This window comes from Leopardus geoffroyi, chromosome D1 (genome assembly GCF_018350155.1).
Source record: "Leopardus geoffroyi isolate Oge1 chromosome D1, O.geoffroyi_Oge1_pat1.0, whole genome shotgun sequence".
Lineage (NCBI taxonomy): Eukaryota > Metazoa > Chordata > Mammalia > Carnivora > Felidae > Leopardus > Leopardus geoffroyi.
In genome coordinates, this window is record NC_059329.1 from 98550612 (window position 1) to 98569316 (window position 18705).

An 18705-nucleotide genomic window follows, 5' to 3' on the forward strand; every position below is an offset into this window, starting at 1 on the left:
TTGAGCTTGATCATCTGGCTCGGGCAGTGTTTGTCATGTTTTTCCACTGTAAAGCTACTCCCTTTTTTCCCCGTTTCCATGCTGTACTCTTTGGAAGAAAGTCACTATGTGAAGCCCATGCTTCTGGAGTAAGGAGTTTGCTTCCCCTCCTTGAGGACAAAGGATCTACGTGAATTATTTGACATTCTTCCTCATGAGAGATCGGTCTCTTCTCTTCCACTTATTTATCAATCATTAATGCCAGTATGGACTGGTGGCTATTTATTTTATATTTTAGGTTATAATCCAATACTACTTTATTTTGTTCCTCAAACTGTTCCACTTTTAGCCATTGGCAGCTCTTTCATTTGGCTCCTGTGACTCCTTGACAGACTGCTAGCACTGTGAGTATAGTCTTTGTTTGTTTCTTTCTTTGAGCACTTCCTTACTTTCTGGCCTTATTTGATGCTCCTAGCTTACCTTGTATATTTCCTGCCCTCGTCCCAGAATTAGCTGTGTACTAATTTTTGACACTTAGATCATTTCCAGGATTTCTTTTTTGACAATGTCTAAACAAGGCTGCCATGAACATCCTTGAAAATATACAAATGAGTATATTTATCTGATGATTCCGTTTGAATTAGAAAAAGGCGGAACTAGAACTGATATATATTTTTTAAGTTTATTTTTGAGAGAGAGGGAGCGCACATGCATGCATGCATGTGGGGGGGGGGAGGGAGGGGCAGAGAGAGAGGGAGAGAAGCCCAAGGGGGCTCTGCACTGACAGCACAGATCTCGACACGGGGCTCGATCCCACACACCATGAGATCACAACCTGAGCCGAAATCAAGAGCTGGATGCTCAACCAACTGAGCCACCCAGGTACCCCAGAACTGGAACTTCTATAAAGCCAGGGAAAGGATTTTGACCAAACCTCCTTCTGTGTAGCCACTACTGGAAAGTAGTCTGGCAGCTGCTATAAAGTTAAATGTACATTTTTCCTATGACTGGCATTTTTACTTTCAGATACTTATCCAAGAGATATAAAAATATGTCCGCCAAAAACACTAGCACCAAATATTCATAATAGCTTTATTTATCAAAGCCAAAAACTGGGACAGTCTCAGTGCCCATCAACAGATGAATGTATAAACACATTGTGGTAAATCCAGATCATGAAATATTACTCAGCAATGGAAAGAAATGAACTACTGATGTGTGTAACAATATAGAAGCATCTCAGAAATAGGCTAAGTAAACGAAGCCAGACACAAAAGAGCATATCCAACACAGTTTCCATATATATAAAATTCTACAACAATTAAAACTAACAAATAGGAATAGAAAACTAACTAGTCCCGGGGAAGGGTTAGATGGGTAGAGGAGACTGGCTGCAAAGGGGCTCAAGGGAACTTTTTGGGGTGATGGAAATGTTCTATATCCTGAATGTAGTAGTGGTTACCCAGGTTTATACATCTGTCAGAACTCTTTGAACTATGCACTTGAAATGGGTGCATTTTATTGTATGTAAAGTACACCTCAATAAAGTCGATTTAAAGAAAACTGGGGCACCTGAGTGGCTCAGTTGGTTAAGTGTCCCACTCTTGATTTCCACTCAGGTCAGGATCTCACCGTTTCTGGGTTCAAGCCCAACATCGGGCTCTGAGCTGAGAGCGCAGAGCCTGCTTGGAATTCTTTCTCCCTCCCTCGGCCCCTCCCACCCCCTACTCTCATGCTCTCCCTCTCTGTCTCTCTCTGTCTCTCTCTCTCTCTAAACATTTTAAATAAACATTTAAAAGAACAAGGAGAAGAAGAAACCAACAAAACTCAGTACAGTACGCAGGAAAAACCCTGAGAAGGGAGTAGGCAGGGAGGGATCCGCCCACTGTGGGCGGGCCTCCTCAGGGAAGGGGGTGGGGCCTCTGCTGCCTCTCTCACTCCCCCTTTTACTATCCACAGTTGCTAATTCGGATTCCGCTACGTGCCCTCCCCACTCCTCAACTTACTGCTGGAGGACAGAGGGGATCTCTCAGGTCTAATCGGTCCAGCGGCAGGGCCTGGGCTTCGAGAAAAGGAGGTTGCAGGCACAAAGGATACCCCTCGTACCCAGCATGCCCTGAGGCTGGATGGAGATGCTTTGCCACATGTCTCTTGTGGGGGTGCGGGGAGAGGGCTATAAAGTGTTGGGGCCCGGGCACCTTTGGCACAGAACACTCCCTGACAGAACTTGGCAAAAGCGTGGCTGCCTCGCTGTGCATGCAAATGGACAGAGGTTTACACAAGGCAACTTAAGGTGGGCTGCTGGCCAAGGGGTGAGCCTCAAGTCCTGGCAGGACCAGCAGTAACGTGATACCTCAAAGAGGAGGCAGCACTGGGGGAGAGGGAGGACTACAGGCACAGGTTACATGGCAGGAGGAGCTCTTGGAGGCTGCCGGACGACTTGGATTGGAGGACTGTGGTCTCGGGGACACTACTGAGTGTCCCCCTCCACCTAAGGGCAATGGTGATAAGGGATGACCAGGACCAACTTATTTAGTGTGGGAGAGTGGGACATTTATAAAATACCAGATCTGTTGCCAGACAAGCAGAGTTTTTGAGACTTGAGGTTTTTTTATGCAACCAAGCTCACTCATTCCTGCGTGAACCTCCGTTGAGGGCCTTCCATGAGTCAGATGCTGTTAGTCACTGGGGATGAAGCAGGGGTAAAACAGAAAAATTCCCGTTGTCATGGGACTCCTCTTCCATGACAGCTCCATGCTGTCATTTCACCTGAAGGTGGGTTCTCTGGAAGACGACAGGGAAGGGTGAGGGGAACAGGAAGGCCACACCAGTGGGGCTGGTCTGATCCCTTGGAGGAAGTGACCTTGGGCACTGCGGCTTTGTACGCATGGGCCTGAGAGCCCAGAGCATACTGGTTACTGGATAAGTTCCCAGCAGGGCAATTTCTGGGTCAAAGAGCATAGTCATTTCAAGGCTTTTGGTAATACTGCTAAATTATTCTCCAGAAAGTTTCCTAGATTGCCTTTTTTAAAAAATTTGTTTAAATAATTTTTTAATGTTTATTTATTTTGAGAGAGACACAGCGAGTGAGCACAACTGGGGGAGGGGCAGAGAGAGAGAGGGAGAGAGAGACAGCACAAGTGGGGGAGGAGCAGATGGAGAGGGAAGAGGGAGGGAGGGAATCTTAAGGCGGCTTCACACTCACCTCAGAGCCTGATGTGGGGCTTGATCCCAAGACCCTGGGATCATGACCTGAGCTGAAATCAAGAGTCCGATGCTTAACTGACTGAGCCACCCACGCGCCTCTTTCTTTTTTTTTTTTTTTCATTTTTTTTTTAACGTTGATTTATTTTTGAGAGAGAGAGTCAGAGCGCGAGCAGCAGAGGGGCAGAGAGAGAGACACACACATAGAATCTGAAGCAGGCTCCAGTCTCCGAGCTATCATCACAGAGCCCGATGTGGGACTCGAACTCACAAATCGTGAGATCATGACCTGAGCTGAAGTCAGACACTCAACCGACTGAGCCCCCCAGGTGCCCCCCAGGCGCGTCTTTCTAAAGAAAGAGGAGAAATGCTAGATGTTTTAGGAGTGCTTCAGAGAGTTTAAAGAGTATGTGTGTACGTGGTGGGGCAATGTGTCCTTTCTCAAATGCCATCTCAGAAGGGACAGTTCAAGTCCATTTTCCACTCACGTCAGACCTAAGATTTTAGGAGCTAAACATCCTAGTGGTTGAAACACCAGTCACAAAGACCCGCGTTTCTATCCCAGCTCTGCCACTCATCAGCTCTGGTGCACCTTTGGACAACTTTGCCTACAGCACTGTGAGCCTCAGTTTTCTCACTCGTAAAATGGTCCTCTAAAATGCTTAGCTTAGAGGGTTAAGTGAGGGTTAAACAAGATGATCCAAACAAGGCACTTTGCAGAGCACCCAACACATGGTAAGTTGCTATGATTTTCATTCTGCAAAGTCAGTAGTACGCAGGGGTCAGGAGTAGCCCCTACCACAGGGCAGCGTGCTCCCTTGTGGATACAGAGATGATGTGGGCCTGCTCTGTGCCTGCTTCCAGACATCAGATCCATCACTGAAGTTCAAATGTTGCCCGCTAAGGTTTTCTGTCTAAGGTTTCTCACCCAGCTATGAGCTAGCCCAACCTTAAAAGACCCCCACATGATGTGTCTATCTGTGTGTGTATGTGTGTGTGTGTGTGTGTGTGTGTGTGTTTTCTCCTAGAAAGGAACAAGGATTTTTCCACACTCCCCTAAGCAAAACCAGCTGAGCAAAGTTAACTCAAACTTCTCAAAAACAATTCACCTCTGCACTTAGACCAGATACAGAATGTTTCAGCCCTAAAGTATACTTGAGGGGATGTGTCTCTGAAAACCCACAAGTGATTTAGAACAGGTCAGAGTGAAATCATCATGGGCCCGAAAGAACACATTTCAGCCACCAGACGTGGCAAGTTTTCATTGTTTACTTGCATCTGGTTTTTTTTTAACCTCAAATGCAGATACGGCCATTATTTTACGTGGAACTCAGATATGAAATGCCATGCCTCTGCTCTCCTCACAAACTTTATATCGTGACATCAACTTCTCACACCTGCTCGCATCTCTAATTGTCCCAAGGTCCCTGGACTCAGCAGCCACACCTCAGCGGTTCCTTAAACTTAATATGAAAAAATGCACTTCTCCCTCATCCTCCCCCCTACTCTTCCCCACCTCGGGGTGAGGTGTCCACGGCAGGAAACCCTAATCTGGAAAACCCTTCTGAGCTGTCGAATGAACGCAACAGTTCTCAAATACTGACCTGTGAACCAAGTTTTCATGCATCCCTGGTGAGGTAAGATAAACAAGAACAATACAGAGAGGTTTTTGTAACGCTAAATGTATTCCATGTTTAACTCTTAAATCATGTCCTCTTTACTTTTTGTTTTCAAATATTCTTTTACAAAACTTAGTGAAAATAGATGGAGGTTAGTTGTGTCTTTATATATATATATATATATATATATATATATATATATATATACATATATATATATATATACATATATATATATATATATATATATATATATATATATATATATACTGTTATCCTTGGCAAAATAAAAAGTTGGCAAACTTAGGCTCATCAAAATATATTTTGAGATTTTCCTAGTCTCCAAGCTACAAAAGTCTGGGAATCTCCTAGAAAAGGAGCCAGCCTGGTGCATGAACCGAAGGAGATGTATGTGAACTGGGTACCTCCTCCTTGCTGGGCTCACACAAGCCATTCATCCCCCCTTGTGACAACACTGTGGTGAGAGTGATGGTATTTTCATGTGACGATTCAGGGAAGTGAGGTCTCTTGCGGGTGAAGTGACTTGCCCAAGACCACACAGCTAGGAAGGGGGAGGGGAAAAAGCTGGGATGTGAACTCAGGCTGCCTGAAACTCCGTCCAGAGTGGCTCCTTCCCCTTACAATGTCTGTTCCCGCATTCCCTCATGCAATGGCAGATTCAGAAAAGCATCTAAAATTGACGTAGGTGCACAGCCTTGTTCAGAAGCCTCTGTAAACAAACACATTCAGAGATCAGAAACAATCCTTCCGTCTACAAACAGAGAGAGAGAGAGAGAGAAATGTACTACGGTACTCTGTGGTCGATGCACTTTCAATAAACACGACTGGCTGAAATGATGAAAGTGTTAAGTGCTGAACAGTCAGGGACAAGCTGATTCATAATGCGAAGGGGCAGGGGCGGGTCCTGAGCACATTAACTGCCCTCTTCAGACGCCAAGTCCTCAGGACAGGATCTGGACACGGCAGAGGCTGCCTCATTACCAGACAAGTGTAAAGACAGTGACAGTCTAGGGAAAAACAAGAGTGATTAAGGGATGGAAGAATCCATGAGTAAAGATGAAGAAATAATTATACAGCTTAGCTAACTCATAAATCAAGGACGATCATGCCATCTACAAACACCAGAAAGGTGAAAAGAACCAAAGCGAAAGATAGGCTATTTTAATGTACATTTGAAGACAAAACAATGGCTGGAACGAAGAGAGTGTTAAAAGCCCAAAGTCAGGGACAAGCGGACTCACTGTGAAAAATCACTTCCCAAGGGGAAGCGGCCAGAACCCCAGGGGGGTAGAGACACAGAGGAGATTGGGCAAAAATGTCAGAAGAGCCCAGAAGAGCCGCAGTGGGGAGCAGCCCCATTCTGGGCCCCGTGGGAAGATGATCTGTAACCTGAGTCTTTTCCCTGCCTCTTCCACACGTTCTCTCCCTCCTCCTTCTCCTCAGGAAGATAGGATGACAATCTGAGGAGGAAAACAGTGTCAACAAATATCACAAGGTGTCATAACACAAGCCCGGCTCAGTTTGATTTGGGCCGTGACAGAGGAGCACTAATTATCCCCAAGAAACCAGTCCCACTGCAGAAGGATCTTGGGGACAGAGCAGGCCCTCACAGCCTTTCCCCTTGAGACCTGTCGGGGATCAGATGACCCAGGCTTATTTATCCAAAACCAGCTGTCCCAAGATTAACAGCCAGCTCAAGGGGTTCCCCATCTCTGCAGGCAGAGAAAGGTGAGATTCGGGCAGACTTTTGGCCTCAAGCAGCCTCTGGAAACTTCTGCCTATGCGTGGTTTTTTTTGTTTTTGTTTTGTGTGTGTGTGTGTGTGTGTGTGTGTGTGTGTGTGTGTGTTTAGAAACCCCTAAAATTGCCTTAGAAATGCCTGGGCCCTGATACCCAGAAGAGGATAGAAGACCAAGGTCTTTGTCTGCTTTCCACTGGGATCAAACCATTTGCCCCAAACTTTGAAGAGCAGGTCCTTGTCCTGAAATCCCTCACTGAGGAAAACAGGACAGGTGGTATAGGAGGTCAAAGGCTGAAATGTGGATTTGGGGGAGAGTCTAGAACTTGGCGATGTGAAGAGAGCAGGTGAAGGGTAGCTCCTTGTGAATGCACTGAGCCCAGGGTGGGAGGGGAGACGGACAAAAAGCAATAGAGGTGGAAAAACAGAGAAACCCAGTGGAGGTTGTGTTACAAGCCTTCTGGGACCTAATTTCAAGTTTCTTGCATTGTCATGCATATCATTGATGTGCCACAAAGGTTTATCATCACAGCGCAACTAAATATAAAAACAATGGGAAGATACAAAGACTCAAAGAATAATGAGAGGCCTAGGGCAAGTCACTTGGTATAAGTGATGAGCATACTGAGGGCAGGGAATCTGACTACAGATTCTGGGTGAATTTTCTCCCCATGGAGCTCCAAGCACTTAAAGGACAAATGAGGCCAGCTAAGAAGTTGACCATTTTAAAATAGTGACAACCCTCATGAGGAGCATTTCAGTGTTTTTTCAATTTCTCTCCTTGGCCTCTTAGTGATTTTTTTTCCCTCATAAAATGGGCAGTCCAAATTTTTAGTCTGACATGCTTCTCAGAACAACCTGTTGACTTTAAATGAGCCAAAGCGGGGGCACCTGGGTGGCTCAGTCGGTTAAGTGTCCAGTTTCGGCTTAGGTCATGATCTTGGGTTTCGTGAGTTCGAGCCCCTCGTTGGATTCTGTGCTGACAACTCAGGGCCTGGAGCCTGCTTTGGATTCTGTCTCCCTCTCTCTCTGCCCCTCCTCAACTTGTGCTCTCTCTGTCTCTGTCTCTCCCTCTGCTCCCCCCGCTCCCCACCCCCCGCCACCCCACCGGCTCACTCTGTCTCTCAAAAATAAATAAACATTTAAAAAATTTTGTTTTAATTTAAATGAGCTAAAGGGAAGCAATAGAATACCCTGGTTTGAAACATCGTGTCCAGCCATTGATTATGTGACCAATTGGCCCGACTGGAGAGTGGTTGCACCTGGGCTCTCAGGGGCCATCTCTGCATGCTTGCATTCATTCATCAAACCAGCAGTCACCAAGCACAGACTGGCCAAACTGGCCTCTGCAGGAGAAACAAAAATACACAGGACATAAGAAATGGAGGTCCTTGGAGACAGGAGGGGTGTAGTGATTGTTTTTTTATCCCTCAGTATCTACCCCTAGGAAGAGGGACACTGCAAGCCACTATGAGTCATTTACTAGTTAGTATAAATGAAGGCTCAGAAATAAGGCTAGTGGAAGGGTTTAGAGAGAAAGAGAGAGAGAACAAGAAGACACAGGTCTGTAGGAGGGAGGGCCATCCTGGGAAGACCAGAGGAACTGAAGACAAGCCATATAACTTGGTTAACTAATTAAACATGTACACCCATGCACACACACACACACACACACACACACACACAGAAAACAAAACTTACAAGGCACCTGACTGGAGCTGGGATAAAAGATAGAAGCCCAGGGGCGCCTGGGTGGCTCAGTCGGTTAAGTGTCTGACTTCAGCTCAGGTCATGATCTCGCGGTCCGTGAGTTCGAGCCCCGCGTCGGGCTCTGTGCTGACTGCTCAGAGCCTGGAGCCTGTTTCGGATTCTGTGTCTCCCTCTCTCTGTGACCCTCTCCCATTCATGCTCTGTCTCTCTCTGTCTCAAAAATAAATAAACGTTAAAAAAAAATTAAAAAAAAAAAGATAGAAGCCCAAACTCACAGGGTTATTGTATGCGTGCGAGTGCACAGGAGGCAGACAAATGTGAACAAATATCTGTAAAACTATGTGACAATTGTTACAATCAAGTTAAAGAAAGGGATAATGGATGCAATTTCCAAATAAACTGTGGATTAGATAATGTATTTGTAGCCAAGTGAAATATCCTGACTTTGACAATTGTATTGCAGCCCTGTAAGAGAAATGTCCTGATCTCAAGAAATATACACTGAAGCATTTCAGGGTTAAAAAAATATTTTTTCAGGGGCACCTGGATGACTCAGTCGGTTAAGCATCCAACTTTGGCTCAGGTCATGAACTCCCAGCTCGTGAGTTGGAGCCCCGTGTCGGGTCTGTGCTGACAGCTCAGAGCCTGGAGCCTGCTTCGGATTCTGTGTCTCCCTCTCTCTCTGCCCTTCCCCTGCTCATGCTCTGTCTCTCTCTCTCTCTCTCTCTCAAAAATAAAATAAACATTAAAATTTTTGTAAATATTTTTAATGTTTATTTATTTATTTCGAAGGAGGGGCAAATGAGCCCCAGTGGGGAGGGGCAGAGAGAGAGGGAGAGAGAGAATCCCAAGCAGGCTCCATGCTATCAGCACCAAGCCCCACACAGGGCTCAATCTCACAATTGCAAGATCATGACCTGAGCCAAAACCAAGAGTCAGACCCTTAACCAACTCAGCCACCCAGGCACCCCTTAAAAAAATTTTTAAGGTGCATATACAACATCTGAAGAGCACAGACGATGGAAGACTGACCGCAAGGGGTTCAGGAAGAGGAGAGTGGAAAGAGGCTTCAGCAAGGATTTGACAATTGAGTACAGTGTGAAAAACAGAGAAGGGGCTCATGAGAATAAGGGTTGGAGAGAGGGCATGCCAGGCAAAGGTATGGGTCAGAAGCATGGCTCACCTGGAAACTTTAAAGAATGAGGCCTACTTAGAGTTTCCAACGTGTGAGGAAGAATGTGGATGAACACTCTGATGGGACAAGACTCAGGGGACTCTGGGCTCTGGGTAGGGCAGGCTCTGAAATTGGGAAGTCAAAAGAAATTCCTTGTAGACACAATTCTTATCTGCAAACCAACCACTGTCTGTCCTGGGACACAGAGAATATGCATGCAATGTGTGCACCAAAAGGCTCAAGACCACAATGAAGAAACAGTTTTTAAGATCAGGTCAGATGAACCAAGAAGAGCCCACTACTGGGTTGGGTAAACTCTGTTTCACAAGTGTTTATGAGCAGCTGCTCTGCAGGCATTGTGCTGGACCCTTGGGATAGAGAGATGAAAAGATGTGGTCTGCACCCTCAAGGTAGATCACAGGCTGGTAATCAAGATGCGAGAAAGGGGATGTGGATTGGCAACCAGCCAGGCCTTCTTCCAGCCTACCATTGACCTCCAGAGCCTGTGTTTGGCCTTTACTGTGGTTGGTACTCAGGCATCAGTGCATTGGTGTTAGGGATAGAAAAGCCATGAGGTGGCCTTCTAATTTGGATATACTTAGCTACAGTGACAGATCTGTTGGAGGAATATTAAAAAAAATTAAACTGGTCAAGAAAATTAGAGACCAATTTCATTCATTCACATAGATGCAAAAATCCTACAAATTGAGTTCAGCAATGTGCATAAAATATAATACATCATGATCAAGCTGGGTTGATCCTAAGAATGCAAGAGTGATTTAACATTGGAAAAGCTATAATGTAATTCACCACATTAATGGATAATGAATGAAACTTTATTATTATCTAAACAAGTGTAGAAAAAAAACATTTGCTAAAATTCAGCATCAATTCATAATGAAACTTCCTACCTGATAGAGTTTTTTTTAACCAAATAATTACAGCAAACGTCATTCTTCAAACATCATTCTTTAAGGTGAAATGTTAGAAGGCCTTTAAAAATCAGGAACAAGACAAAAATGTCTGCATCAATTCTTCTTTCCAGCTTTGTACTTGAGGCCCTATCCAGTGCAATAAGAAAAGAAAAAAAATGTATAAGTTTCAGAAAAGAAAAAACAAGACTGACATTATTATAGATAATATAGTTACAAGTTTACTAGTTCACTAGAAAACACAGAAGACTTTATAGATAAATTGCTGGAATTAATTCTTAAAAGTTTAACAAGGTGGGTGGATAACAGAAATCAATTGCATTTCTAAACGCCAGCAATAAACAGTTAGAAAGCATAGTTTCAAAAGATGCTAACTATAGGGGTGCCTGGTTTGTTCAATTGGTTGGGCATCTGACTCTTGGTTTCAGCTCAGGTCATGACCTCATGGTTTACGAGTTCAAGCCCCATGTCAGCTTCTGTGCTAGCAGCACGGAGCCTGCTAGGGATTCTCTGTCTCCCTCTTTCTCTTCCCCTCCCCCGCTCTCACTGTCTCTGTCTCTCTCAAAATAAATAAATAAACTTAAAAAAAATTTAAACATACTGATTATAACAGCAACCAAAATTAAGGTACTTAGAAATAAACATGATGTAAGGTATGGAAGACCTTTATTAAAAAAATTAACTTCAGGGCACATGCACCCCAATGTTTATAGTGGCACTATCAACAATAGCCAAAGTATGGAAAGAGCCCAAATGTCCATCAATGGATGAATGGATAAAGAAGATATGGTATATATATACAATGGAGTATTACTCGGCAATCAAAAAGAATGAAATCTTGCCATTTGCAACTACATGGATATAACTAGAGGGCATTATGCTAAGTGAAATTAGTCAGAAAAAGACAAATATCATATGACTTCACTCATATGAGAACTTTAAGATACAAAACAGATAAACATAAGGGAAGGGAAGCAAAAATAATATAAAGACAGGGAGGGGGACAAAACATAAGAGACTCTTAAATATGGAGAACAACAGAGAGTTACTGTAGGGATTGTGGGAGGGGGTATGGGCTAAATGGGTAAGAGGTACTAAGGAATCTACTCCTGAAATCACTGTTGCACTATATGCTAACTAACTTGGACATAAACTTAAAAAATAAATGAAATGAAATGGTAAAAAAAAATTTTTTAAACAAAAATAAAAAAAAATTAACTTCATTGAAAGACATTGGATAAGACTTAAGTGAATGGAGAGATGAGCCATATTCATGGATAAAAGTCATAATACGAAAATGACATCAATTCTTTTTCAAGTGATCTATTGAGTCATCTCAAGTCCTTATCTCAAGAGGAAGTTTGCAAGTAACCTGACAAGCTAATTCTAAAATTTACATAGAAGGGTCGAGTGCTAAGAGTAGTCAAGATATCCTTGAACAAAGAATAAGAGGGAGGGATCTTTTCTACTACATATAAAAACATAATATAAAGCCATAGTAAGTAATATAGTGTGGTATAGATACAAAGACAGACAAATTTTTCAAGGCAATTAAACAAAATACTCCAAAGCAGACCTACAGGTATATGGAAGCTTGATTTATGACAGAGAGGGCACAGCAGACCACCAGAGAAAGGATAAATTATCCATTAAATGGTACCCACAATTTATTGTTCGTGGGTGCGTGGGTGGGGAATGGATCCTATCTCACACCATATCCAAAAATGAATCCTGTGTAAATTAAAAGCAAAACATACAAGGCAACACTTCTAAAAATTTTTTAATTTATTTATCTTGAAAAAGACAGAGACAGTGTGAGTGGGGGAGGGACAGAGAGAGAGAGAGAGAGAGAGAGAGAGAGAGAATCCAAAGCAGGCTCCACGCTGCCAGCGCGGAGCCTGACACAGGGCTTGAACTCACGAAGAGTTCATGCAGGAGATCATGACCTGAGCCGAAACCAAGAGTCAGACGCTTAACCAACTGAGCCACCCAGGTGCTCCAACACTTTTAAATTTTTAGAAGAAAACATAGAGTTTCTTTATGAGATCAAGAAAGAGAAGGATTTCTTATACAAGGTATAACAAGGTATAAAATACACTAACCATAAAATAAAAGACGGATATCTTAGACCATATTAAAAATAAGACCTTCTTTCATCAAAATATAGCTTAAAGAAAGTGAGAAGGCAAGCCACAAACTGGGAGAGGATGTCGGTAATGCATATAACTGACCAATGAATCTATAAGAAACTTTTCCTATAGCTGTCTGCATGCTCATTTCCTTGTCTCTTTCAGAACCTTTACTCAAATGTCATGTTCTTAATAAAACCTTCCCTGACCACTGTTTAAAAAATTGCAAGCTCACCACCCGCCCTGGCCCTGCCTATTGTCCTTTCCTGTCTTATTTTTAGCCATAACACTTATCATTACCATACATACTATATATGTGACTAAATAATTTGATTGCCTATCTCCCCTTCTCCCCAGCAGACTATAAACTCTGAAATGAGACCAGGAATTTTGGTCTATTTTGTTCACTGTTGTGTTCCCAGCATATAGAAGACAGCACATAGCAGGTGCTCGATAAATATGTGTTGACTAAACAAACGCTTACAACTCAATAATAAAAATACCAACAACCCAATATAAAAATCAGCAAAAGGCACAAGGCATTTCAGGAAGAAAAGAAAAAAAACACAACTTGTCAATAAACATACAAAAAAATGCTTGAATTTATGAATAATCAGGGAAATGCAAAATAAGACCAAAATGAGATACTATTTTGCACTCACCAGATTGGCAAACATTAAGAATTCTAACAATACTGGAGAAAAAAAAAAAAAAAAGAGGGGGAAACAAACCATGGGAGACTCTTAAGGATAGAGAAAAAAACTGAGGGTTTACGGAGGGAGGTGGGTGGGGGATGGGCTAGATGGGGGATGGGGATTAAGGAGGGCACTTGTGATGAGCACTGGGTGTTGTCTGTAAGTGATGAGTCACTGAATTCTACTCCTGAAACCAATGCTGCACTGCATGTTAACTAACAAGAATTTCAATAGAAATTTGAAAAGAAAAAAAAAATTCTGACAATACCAAGTATCAGTAAGGATGAGGAGTACAGGAAACTCTTAATACACCTGCTGATGGAGGTGTAAATTATTTCCCTTTTTCGAAAACAATTTGTAAAGGTGGTTATCTTGTAAAGGTGAACATGTGCCTAGCCTACACCTCAGTTTCTCCGTTCTTAGGTTTATACCCCGGAACACTGCCACTCAAAGTGCAGTCCACAAACCGGTGGCAGTATGTAAAAGATCTGTTATAAGCCATCATGAGACAAGTACCAAAACTGGAAGTAAGCATTTAGAAAATTTAATAGCAACCTGATGCTGCCACCTTGTATTGATTTTTCAGACATTTTTTTATCACAGTAAAATATACATAACATAAAAACTGACCATTGAAACCATTTTTATGCTACATATAGTTCGGTGGCATTAAGCACATTTACAGTGTTGTCCAACCATCACCACCATCCATCTCTAAAACTTTTTTGATCTTCCTGACTTGCAATTCGATGCCCATTAAACAAGAACTCCTCATTCTCCCCGCCTCCTCAGCTCCTAGCGACCATTCCTACGATGGTCTCTATGAATTTGACTACTCTAGGCACCTCACCCGAGTGGAATCAGAGAGTATTTGTCCTTTTGTGACTGGATTATTTCCCTTAACATAATGTCTTCAAGGTTCATCCTTGAGCACGTGTTAGGATTTCCTTCCTTTTTAAGGTTGAGCCATAGTCCACTGAATGTATACACCTTTCATTTATCCACTCAGCCATCAATGAACACTTGGGATTGTTTCCACCTTTTGTCTATTGTGAATAATTGCTGCACCATGTTTATTGAAAAATGTCTGTTGGATATAATAAAATTTCATTTTCCAAGTAATCACGTTTACGGTATTGTTATGGTATTGTACATAAGTGCCAGTCTGTAACAGACGGGGGAAAAAATTTCAATTTACCCATAGACGGTTCAAGAGACACCACCCTGGAGTAAAGGCTTCCAAACTTTTCTAAAAACCCACAGTAAGAAAATTCTTCACATCACAGCCTGGGACACACAAACATAACTGAAATGGAAGCTTCATGAAGCAATACCTCACATGAAATGCACTAAAGTAGTTATAGCTCTCTTTCACTTAAAAAAAAATCCTGGTTGAATCTATTAAATTGATTTCACAGCCTACTAAAGATCATGAATCTCAGTTGGAAAACCAGTGCTCTTGAGAAATCCTTGCACATATGTATCCAGAGCTATGTGAAAGAATATTCCCAGTAGTATTATTCATAGAAACCAAAAAAAAAAAAAAAAAAAAAAAGAATACAACCCAAACATCCATCAACAGGAAGCTAAACAAATAGTGATATATTCACCTAATAGAATATTACAGGGGCCCAATCAATATTTATTGAATGAATTAGTAAACAGCTGTGAAAATGAGCTATTTGGATGAATCTTAGAAATACAATGTGGAGTGGACAAAGCAAATCACAGTCAACTCTATATTGAGTGAAACCATTTTTTAAAAGCTAAATAAATCAAGCAAAACTAAACACTACGTTGTTCAGGGGTGCACACATGTGATGAAACTATCCTAAAAAAGAAAGGAAATGATAAACACAAAATTCAGGACAGTGGGTACCTCTGAGGGCAGGGGCAGAGGGTGGGACTGAGAAGTGCACAGGTAGCTAACAAAATTGGAAATGTTATTACATTGGGCAGTTTACAAACGTTCATTTTATTCTTATGCTTTGTATCTAGGTATACACTGTATGTTTTCTTTTATCTATCAAACATCTTTTGTAGAAATGAAATTGATGGAATTGGAGGACAGAGAATTCCACCTACATGGAGCAAGCCGCCTCTTTCATTGATGCAGCAAAACATCAATAAAATGGGCCCCCTGAGCTTCTTCCAAGACTGTGAGAATATAGCTGACAAGCATCTGAGGGTCAGGTTGGAAAGAAGGGGATCAGGACAAGACGCTGGCATGCATCACTTGCCCTTGCAGAGTAACTGCTCCAAGTCGCCTTACACCCATCCAGCCAACCTCCACCCCTCACTGCTTCCAACAGCCATGGAATGTTCTTCTGCATCCCTGACTGTTGGTTGCTCTTAGAATTCTGGGTTGGAGAGCTCAGGGAGGCAACAGAAGACACAAGTCCCTCAGAGTCAGGGGCCATGTCTTAATGCATGCCCATATCTCTAACTTTCAACCCCACTGTATGTGCAGAGTAGATACCGGGTAGTTGTTTGCTGTATATATGAAAGAAGCACCTGGTGAAGAATGAATGACTATCGCAAATAAACAAAGGATGCTAAACCCCTTCTGTCATTGCCAATGTATGAGATCACTTCGGGCTGTCCTGACTCACTGTCTACCTATGATCTAGTAATGGGCATGGCTTCCCAAGACATATTTATGAATTGAGGATCTGATAGAGAAGGTAAGATGAGGTCAAAGTGGGGAAGTAGTCAGCTCTAAAACAAAAATGAGAAATCCCGGGGATTTTAAGAGTCTCATTGCACATACCAGTAAACTGGTGATTATCTTTTTTATTCCCACTTTAAGATTTATCATGATTAATCATGAAGTGCCATGAGCAGAACACAGTGGCTAAGAGCATGGAATATGGAGGCACTGTCTGGGTTTGAATCCCAGATCCTCCATTTCCTGGATAAGCCTGGACTAATGACTTAACCTCTCCATGCCTCAGTTTTCTCATCTGTAAAATGGAGATAATGATAGCACCTACCTCATAGGGTTGTAATGGTCAAAAGTGATTAAGTGAGATGTTATTCTTTTTTTTTTAATGTTTATTTATTTATTTTGAAGGGGGGAGGTGAACGAGCACAAGCGGGAGAGGGGCAGGGAGAGAGAGGGAGACACAGAATCCGAAGCAGGCTCCAGACTCTGAGCTGTCCGCGCAGAGCCTGACGCGGGGCTCGAACCCACAAGCCGTGAGATCATGACCTGAGCTAAAGTCAGATGCTTAACCGACTGAGCCACCCAGGGGCTCCAAGTGAGCTGCTATTCTTGAAAAGAACAGTGCCTGGCATACAGCGAGCACACCATCGGTTGTCAAATAAAATCCTTATGGGTCGCCTGGGTGGCTCAGTCAGTTAAGTGTCCGACTTTGGCTCAGGTCATGATCTCGCGGTCCGTGAGTTCGAGGCCCACGTCGGGCTCTGTGCTGACCGCTCAGAGCCTGGAGCCTGTTTCAGATTCTGTGTCTCCCTCTCTCTCTGACCCTCCCCCGTTCATGCTCTGTCTCTGTCTCAAAAATAAATAAACGTTAAATAAAATAAAATAAAATAAAATAAAATAAAATCCTTACTTAGACTGACAAATACTCTCTCCTCTGCCCGCATGCCTCATGTACTCTTGGTGTTAGCTGTCATGTGGATATTCAGACTTCCACTGTGGGAAAGCACTTTCTATGGCCTTTACCATGGAAAACCCAGAGAGCTTTCAGATTTCTGGAGCTTTGCTCTAGGACCCTTTGCTTAGCACACCTGAAGTCCCGCTGTCCTTGCTGGTATCTTCTAAGACAATCACCTCTAACACACTCAGAATCCTGACATGCTTCCTTCGTGAAGCCTATCCCGCTGCCTTTCTTTTCCATCCTCCCTGTCTCTGCTTCCTCTGGCCTCTTCACAGCCTCCTAGCAGATTTCCCTCCAGTCTCTGTTTCTGCCAGTTCATCCTTGGCCCTGGGGACACATTAAATCTTCCTCAAACAACCCTTTGCACGTCATTCCCACCCACCCGCCTCTGTTCAGACCCTCCCCTCCCTTGCCACTTCACAAAGTGATGTTCAAATTCCTCAGCTTGACTGTTAAGGCCTCTGTGGTGGCCTTTAGTCCTTTATCTCTCCCTACTTGCCTGTACAAAAAAAAATTTTTTTTTCCAATAGCCAAATCAACCTATTCATTGCCTCCATATTGGTCATACCTACACCCACCCAGACAATACCATTTCCTCCACTCCCAAGCCTGGAATGTTCTTCCCTTGACTTCAAGGTCTGGGAAAGACACTCTGAGAAGTGAGAGAAAGCCACCAAAATGGAGATTGGGGAATATCGAAAGCAGATTTTGCATTTCTAACTTGGCTTGGCCATGATCCCAGGAATGGGGGAAGGATTCTCTCCCTCCCCCTCCTCCTAGAAAGGCATAGAGCATGGTGTTTAAGAGCATGGGCTCTGGCTCTGTTAATTCCTGGCTGGGCAAGTTACTTATCTGCTCCGTGCCTCAATTTTACTCATCTGTAAAAGGGAGGTAGCAACCCTTTACCTTTTACCCAGTACCTTCTGGAATGGATATGGTGGTGTGCCACAGTAATCCCCCTTCAAGACTGAGGCATTTACTCCCCAGCTACAGGAATGATAGCCGCTGACTGCTCACACTGAGTCCCTCCCAGGAACCGACCTCAACCAAAAGAAGCTGCACTGTGCAAGATTATATCCCCTCCCTTGTGCAGTCTGCTTCCAGTGATGGGCCAATAGAGGTTATAAAAGCCTGGTCTCCTTGCCTTGACTAGGCAACTCCAAAGGGGCATCCCCGCTTCTGACCTCCCTATAAAATCCACTGATGTCCCTGCTGTGACTGCATGAGAGGCCAGCTTCTCTCTCTGCCCACTCCAGCTCCCTTTCCTTTCCCTCACAGGTGTTGTTCCCCAGACTACCCCTCAATAAACTGCCTGCATGCAGATCTCCGCTTCAGAGTCTGTTTCCCAGGAAACCTGACCTACAACAGGTGGTTGGTCTAGGAAAGCAGTCTCAAAACTGGGATTTTGGAGCAGAATTGCTTGCTAGCTGACTGGCTCTGAGGACCCCATTACTGATGGCAGGTGGAACACTGAGAAACCTGGCAGGTGGCTAGAGTGCAATTGCTAGAACTTTCACTGGCAGTGACCTGGGATGGGACACAGGTGGACACCGATGCCGTGGGATGCAGCATATCAAGCATTTCAGAGGTTCTAGTAAGTACTATTGGTAAAGACTGTAGAATGAGATGGCTGTTGCTAGGGGTGGCAGGGATTGATTCATTGAAGAAAGACGCTAAAAGGCCCAGAATGATTAATCACCAATATAAGGCAGAGAGTAAGAGCTTGAAGCCATCTTTGACAGCATATAGAGAGACTCTCATCTCCTGCACTGGAGGGCAGAGAAAATGAAGGATCAAGCCCAGTACTTAATTATAAGAAGAACAGGACTCCAAAGAAGATTGAATTCTCAACTCCAGAAACTCTGCTATGCCAAGGTGGATA

At 43.4% G+C, this 18705-nt stretch overlaps 2 long non-coding RNA genes across 2 annotated transcripts; one reads left to right on the forward strand and one right to left on the reverse strand.

Moving 5' to 3' along the window:
- Positions 1-4734: 4734 nt before the first annotated feature.
- On the forward strand, positions 4735-15344 carry LOC123602263. Its single transcript, XR_006714428.1, has 2 exons — positions 4735-4820; positions 15199-15344. It is a non-coding gene; the product is annotated as an uncharacterized LOC123602263 (long non-coding RNA).
- Positions 5066-10501, reverse strand: LOC123602262. The gene is made up of 4 exons (XR_006714427.1): positions 10356-10501; positions 9454-9569; positions 7754-7906; positions 5066-5532 (listed from the first exon to the last, which is right to left on the reverse strand). It is a non-coding gene; the product is annotated as an uncharacterized LOC123602262 (long non-coding RNA).
- Positions 15345-18705: the final 3361 nt, after the last annotated feature.